This window comes from Hoplias malabaricus, chromosome 9, assembly GCF_029633855.1.
Source record: "Hoplias malabaricus isolate fHopMal1 chromosome 9, fHopMal1.hap1, whole genome shotgun sequence".
Lineage (NCBI taxonomy): Eukaryota > Metazoa > Chordata > Actinopteri > Characiformes > Erythrinidae > Hoplias > Hoplias malabaricus.
The window spans coordinates 18,629,926-18,637,579 of NC_089808.1; the positions used below are offsets into that span (position 1 = coordinate 18,629,926).

Below are 7,654 nucleotides of genomic sequence, written 5' to 3' on the forward strand. Positions count from 1 at the left end.
TCTTAATGTCATGTTTTTAATAGCAGAAATCAAACACGACATAAAAATAAGCATTTTCTTTATCACAAAAGTTCCTAGGAATCATTGGGAACATTTTATTTTGTAGCTATATACAGTGTGTTAATCAAGCTCCAGAGTTTTTGAAAGAATAAAGGGGAAAAATCACACAGTACGGAATAGTGTACCCAAACTTAAATGCAGCTGAAAGCAGGAACAACTGATACATCTACTTATTATCAATGGCCCAAATACATCTCATTGTAAAACCACGATATAAGTTAAACACAAACCCAGATATATTCACTGAAAAACCTGAAGCTGGAAAAATACATTTATTCCAGGTAGTGATCACATTTACCTCTCTATAAAATCATTACATTTATACAATTAGTACATGCATATCTCAAAAAAGATGCATATTATTTTTACTTTTGAGATATGGACAGTTGTTGCAAGGAGCCAGTGGCCACATCTAAAGCAACAGCAAAGACGACTATGAAATTCAGACCAGAAGATAATCCAGGATTCTGCCAATTTATTTATTTTTATATACAACTATTAGTTCTCTGAACTGTGTACATGGTTTATTACAGGGTGTTATGCTATATTCAAATTACAAACAAATTATAAACAAAAGTCATCACTTTAAGTGGCATCTATGCACTTTGCGGACAATATTGTTCTCCTTGCCTCCGTCACATGGAGACCTCCAGTGTTCACTTGATCTGTTTTCAGCCGAGTGTGAAGTATTCTGAATTAATCGGAATTAGCACCTCCAGGTCTGAGGCCATGGTTATTTTGACATGCTCCAGTTGGTATGCTCACTTCAGATAGGGGGTGACAACTAACACCAAGTGAAGGAATTCAAGTATCACGGGTCTTGTTCACAAGTGGTGGAAAAAGGATTGTGAAGTTGACCGTAGGTTAGGTGCAGCATCACTGTATTGAACCATCATGGTGAAGAGAGGGCTGAGCCAAATTTACCAGTCCATCTACATACCCACTCTCACCTATGGTCATCAGCTCTGGTTAATGACTAAAAGTTGGTCAGCATACTCTCCATGATCAGTTAAGGAGCTCAGTGATTAGGGAGGAGCTTAGAGTATATTCGCTGCTCCTTCGCATTGTGAGGAGCCTGTTGATGTGGTTCTGATAAGGATGCTTCCTGGATGCCTCCCACTGGAGGTATACAAGGCACTACCAACTGTGAGGAGGCCCCGGGGTAGACCCAGGACATGTTGGAGTGATTATATTTCCTGGCTGGCCTGGGAACGCCTGAGGATCCCCTTGGAGGAGCTTGTGGAAGTTGTGAGGGACAGAGATTCCTGGGCTTCTTTGCTTGCCCTGTTGCCATTAAAATGGAATAAGCAGAAAAGAAGATGATTATGATGGCAGTGATATATACTTAATTTTCTTTAAAACAATTTTTATTATCAATTTCTTTCAGTTCCTTTTTAATCTCTGATTTCCCAAAAACACTGAAAGCAGAGTGAAGCAGAGCAGGAATTTCCTGTTGTAGTTTCTCATAAGCGCCCTCACTTCAGAGAGATTCACACTAACACCATAGAGCACTGAGAGCTTCAATACACTCTTGATTCCATCTGATAATATTCACAATGAAGACAAGCCTTCTCATCTTTCTTATGACATCAGGTGCTCAATGAAAACATTTGCATGAACATTTTCAATAATGTTATGTAAATAAAAATATCTATCTGTGTAATACATTTATATTAATTATAATGATATCATTTGTTTTCAGGTGTGTTTGGTGCTGATGAGATTGGACCAACAATAGATCAGGAGATTAACATTTTTAGAAAAGAGGGAACAGTATTTACACTGCAATGCTCTTATGATTCAAGTAGTGAATATGTTCTTCTTTACTGGTACAGACAGTATCCCAACAAATCTCCACAGTATTTACTGCGGAGAGGTGCTCGATCAGAGAGAGGTTCTGATAACACTGCAGATCAGAGATTTGAGTCTAGAGCATCCAGAACATTCACTGAGCTCACTCTAAGAGGAATAAGCCTGACAGATAGCGCTCTCTACTACTGTGCTCTTAGAGTTGATGCACAGTGATACAAAGTCTCTGAAAAGCTTTACAAAAACCTGCACACCTTCGGTTTGCTTTGAACACATGGAGTGTTCAAAACCACAAAGCATTATCAGTAGTACACAAACCACAAAGCATTATCAGATGTTTCACTCACTCTGATAAAAACCCAGTGTTTTTTTCCCTTGTGTTAAGCAACTTTGCGTATTAGAAATTCACTATATATATGCAACTTATTATTATTTTGTGATCAATTCTTTACTGAAAACATACAGGTATACATCTTATGTACCACTTGCAATTAAAAAACAATCAAAACCCATACAAATATCATAAAATATATTTTAGAGTCTCTATAACCACTCAAATACCCTTTCCTAAACAACATCTACATATAAGTTCATGCGCGCACACACACACAGTATGGTACACATATGGTATATACACAAACCGGATTCCCAAAAAGTTGGGACACTAAACAAATTGTGAATGCAATGATGTGGAGGTGCCAACATCTAATATTTTTTTCAGAATAGAACACAAATCACAGATCAAAAGTTTAAACTAAGAGAATGTATAATTTTAAAGGAAAAATATGTTGTTTCAAAATTTCATGGCGTCAACAAATCCCAAAAAAGTTGGGACAAGGCCATGTTTTACCACTGTGTGGCATCCCCCCTTCTTCTTACAACACTCAGACGTCTGGGGACAGAGGAGACCAGTTTCTCAAGTTTAGAAATAGGAATGCTCTCCCATTCATGTCTAATACAGGCCTCTAACTGTTCAATCGTCTTGGGCCTTCTTTGTCGCACCTTCCTCTTTATGATGCGCCAAATGTTCTCTATAGGTGAAAGATCTGGACTGCAGGGTGGCCATTTCAGTACCCGGATCCTTCTCCTACGTAGCCATGGTGTTGTGATTGCTGCAGAATGTGGTCTGGCATTATCTTGTTGAAAAATGCAGGGTCTTCCCTGAAAGAGATGACGTCTAGATGGGAGCATATGTTGTTCTAGAACCTGAACATAGTTCTCTGCATTAATGGTGCTTTTCCAGACATGCAAGCTGCCCATGCCACAAGCACTCATGCAACCCCATACCATCAGTGATGCAGGCTTCTGAACGGAGCGTTGATAACAACTTGGGTTATCCTTGTCCTCTCTGGTCCGGATGACATGGCGTCCCAGTGTTCCATAAAGAACTTCAAATTGCGACTCATCTGACCACAGAACAGTCTTCCATTTTGCCACACTCCATTTTAAAAGACCCCTGGCCCAGTGCAAACGTCTGAGCTTGTGGAGCTTGCTTAGAAATGGCTTCCTCTTTGCACTGTAGAGTTTCAGCTGGCAACGGCAGATGGCACGGTGGATTGTGTTCACTGACAATGCTTTCTGGAAGTATTCCTGATCCCATCCTATTATTTCCTTGACAATGGCATTCCTGTTTGAGGTGCAGTGACATTTAAGGGCCCCGAGATCCCGAGCATCCAGTAGAGATATACGGCCTTGACCCTTACACACAGCAATTGCTCCAGATTCTCTGAATCTTTTGAAGATGTTATGCACGGTTGATGATGATAACTTAAAAGTCTTTGCTATTTTACGCTGGGTAACACCATTCTGGTATTGCTGCACTATCTTTCTGCCCAACAATGGTGGAATTGGTGATCCTCTTACCATCTTGGCTTCAGAGAGACACTGACACAAGAAGCTCTTTTTATACCCAACCATGTTGTCAGTTGACCTAATTAGTGTTAATTGGTCTTCCAGCTGTTCCTTATATGCTCAATTTCTTTTTTCCAGCCACTTATTGCTACTTGTCCCAACTTTTTTGGGATTTGTTGACACTGAAATTTTGAATCAACATATGGTTCCTTTAAAATGTTACATTTACTCAGATTAAACTTTTGATCTGTCATCTATGTTCTATTACGAATAAAATATTGACATTTGCCATCTCCACATCATTGCGTTCAGTTTTTATTCACAATTTTAGTGTCCCAACTATTTTGGAATGTATATGGTAGTGGTATGAAAAATTGGGTGTCCCTGATGGCTATAAGGATTTTCCTTTAGATATCATTGATTGTTCGGATCAGAGATTTCAGTCAAATATATCATATGCCAGATGTACACACTGTAAGCCCGGATAAGTTGAGTTTACTTAAAAAATTTAAGAAAACCGGTTGCCTTAAAAAGTTAAGTAATGTGCAATGAAAACTTGAGTCAGTGTAACTTAAAATGTCAAGTTGTTACACCTAAAGGATAAGTTGATTTAACTTTTTTGTTTTTGTTATACCAATTCCTTTACCTAGTAATTCTACTTAATATCTTAAGTTGAAGTAAATGAAATTGATTTCTACTTAATTTTCTTTTTAATCCTATTTAACTTTATTATTGATTAGAAATACTAGACAGACCAATACAGTTCTTTTTGTGCTTTATTATTTCTTTGAAATACAACATCAAAGGGACATAATGCACTACCCTGAAAATTTGCTTGTATAACTGAAACATTCTTAGTTTATACTCTTGGAAAAAATTGTAAGACTTGTACCTTTTTTTTTTTAAATATGACTGATCCTGAAAAACGATGTTATTTTAATAACACTTTGAGCAGAACTCTACATGTTTACCTCATGAAAGCAAAAACTCTTACGTATTAAAAAAAAATACATGAGAACATGTCCTCTAAAACAGCTCTTAAAATTCAACTAAAACTTATTTTAAACATTACAATAAAACATTTAGTCAAGTTTAAATGCAGTTACCCCTTAGCTACCATGTAGTGGTTAAAATGTAAAATAATAATAATAAAAAAGAGAAAATGAACTCTTAAATCTGAACTAAAGCTGTCCTGACATATACCAACTGTGATAATATAGCCATTGGGGGAGGAAAAAGACAGAGAATATGACTTCTGTCAATGGAAACAATTTTATTACTTTGTGTTTGTGGACAAATATCCTTAAATGATGATTAGTTAAATTAGCATTTATAACTACATACTCATTGTGTGAAATCTTGTACCTTATATGCATTTATATGAATGACTAACCAGCATTTACATTATGTATTACTTACACATGTAGTTAAAAATTTTTTGATCCTGCACGACTAACTCTATAGCATGATAACTCAGGTGATATTTACACATTCTTAATTCTTAAACGTCTAACCTTGAACAGATGTGCACTCCAGGCTTTTAGCACACTGACATCAATCATAGTGTTGGCCCAGGAGGGCTGAAGTGTAGGTGCATGCTGTTGACCTTGAAGTGCATTTATGACTCCCTAAATTTTGGTCTCGCTTTACTTGGGAGGGGTATTAAATTGTTCTCGATGTATTGTTCTCCTGGATCCAGTATTGTTGAATAAATACTTTGATTTACTTTGAACTTCACTCGACTGGTGTCTGCGACTCTTCCGGAACGAACACGCCTCCCCGAAGATGGAGGGTGTATTTTGGACCTTTTTGATATTTTCTAAATTTTAATTACTTTGAGAACGGTCCAAAAGAACATTTTTATCTTCACTTCTCTAAACTAATGCTTCCTAAAGACAAAATTCTAATAAAATTACAGCCAAACAGGTGCACACATAAATTTTAGGCCATATTGTGTACACTGCAAACAGAGCAAAAACATAAACAACAAATTTTGTACATGGAACAGTAACCTTCCTGAATTCAGTTAGCAAGCTCATTTCTTAAAGTTTAAATTTTGGGTGGCAGTTCACGACTACCCAGGTTGAGCATTACCTGCTGAATAAAGCAGAAAGTGTTTTTCATGCCCTTAGGGTAGTCCAGGTGAAGAGCACAGATGAGACCAAACAGAAGACAGGTGGCCTGGGGTAAATTGGCCAGGTCATCCATCACCACAGTGCCTTCCAAGATGATCCCCACTTTGGATGGGTTTACTTGAGGGTGTTCCTGATCAACACAGATGAGTCCCACTGAAGTTTGGCTGTACGAGTCCTTGTCAGTTACATCCTAACATAGAAAAACTTAAATTAACAAACAAAACTATCAAGTTAATTGATGTGTTGTCCACCAAATACCAGTTGCTTTTAATTGCCATATAGAAACTGGAATCTGCCATAAACATCTGGAAACCATGTAATTAAAATATAATGGTTTGAAGAATTTCAGGCCTGTATTTTACAATTTTGGTGTATATGCCTCCTGTGATTTAACATGGATTTACCCCCCTCAGCATAAAGTAGTGCAGAATCTGATTCAGATTTATTTGATATCAATCTGTATCTTTGATACACTTCAGAATAGTTTACACAAAATCAAATTACATGATTTTTCCAATTAGCCCATATGTAATCAAATAACTCATCAAAAGAAGTTATGATTAAAATCCAGATATTTTTTAATTTAAATTGCAGGTGTAAGACTAACATTACTAATAAACTCTGGAAATGTACTGTCACAAAAACATGTTCAACAAGTACTATACATGGCGAGCCTACAGATATTCATCATTACAAGAAATCATACTGTTCCTTGCACACTTTTTAAATTATGAAGGGATGAAAGCACGCATTTTGAACTCAGAACGTTTGTTTTAAAGCAAATAGACGCTATAAGTTCATTATTGGTTGATTGTAAACTGTCCCATATTCTCTTCTGAAAACAAAGATACCATCATTTATTTCAAATTGATTCGTAAGGTAGCATACAGAACTTACCAAAATTAATCACTGGTCGAGTTGGCAGAAGAACTGTAGCAGAAAGCGTCTGTTAAACTGGTATAAACCAAAAATGCTGCTCAAAAAACAGCGCATTTTGATGAAAAATATTCGTCGACTTGGTTAAACAAAGATTCCACTTCGCAAAAAAGCTCGAGAACTTAGGAATAGGTGAAAAATCCAGGTGCGCATGTTAAAAATGACTCCGCCACACTTCACTTCTTGCAAAAGCCTTCAGCAGTTGAAAAACAACAAGTCCGTCAACAAGTAAAAGGTTGACATTAAAACAAAATCATCTCTGCTCGCAAACAGCCTAGTCTAACAAATTATATTCAGCAGGTGAAGACGCCGGTCACACTGGTTGAAATGCACTAAAACTCCAACTTGCCTGATAACGTCTCTGGCCTGACGCGCCAAACGCAAGCTGAAAAAACAAAATGGCGGGGTTACACGTAAAAAGTCCCCAGTTTTCTGTTAAATTACCTTAATTTAAGCTTTTAAGTTAATCAATTAAAAACGTAAAACTTTTAGTTCATTAAACTTAAAACTGTTTATAGATTTAAATGTGTACTAATATGAGTATAATATACTTACATTTGATAGTATTGCAATAAAACTTAAACTGTTCAGTTCAATGTACATAAATTATTTAAGTAGATATAAAATCCGGGCTTACAGTGCACAGTGATATTTGAGAAGTGCATTGAAGTTTATAGGAACTACAGAAAGTGTGCAAAATTATTTAAACAAAATTAGGCAGGTGCATAATCACCCCAACAGAAGAATTACCTAAATATAAAGTAGATCCTCCTTTGGCAGAAATAACAGCCTCTAGATCCTTCCTATAGCTTCCAACGAGAGTGTGGATTCTGGTTGAAGGTATTTTGGTCCATTCATATTTA

At 36.7% G+C, this 7,654-nt stretch overlaps 1 long non-coding RNA gene across 1 annotated transcript; it reads right to left on the minus strand.

The window, feature by feature from the left end:
- Positions 1-382: 382 nt before the first annotated feature.
- LOC136707497 (uncharacterized) lies at positions 383-7,178 on the minus strand. Its single transcript, XR_010804220.1, has 3 exons — positions 6,753-7,178; positions 5,815-6,045; positions 383-1,344 (listed from the first exon to the last, which is right to left on the minus strand). It is a non-coding gene; the product is annotated as an uncharacterized lncRNA (long non-coding RNA).
- Between the last annotated feature and the right edge of the window lie 476 nt (positions 7,179-7,654).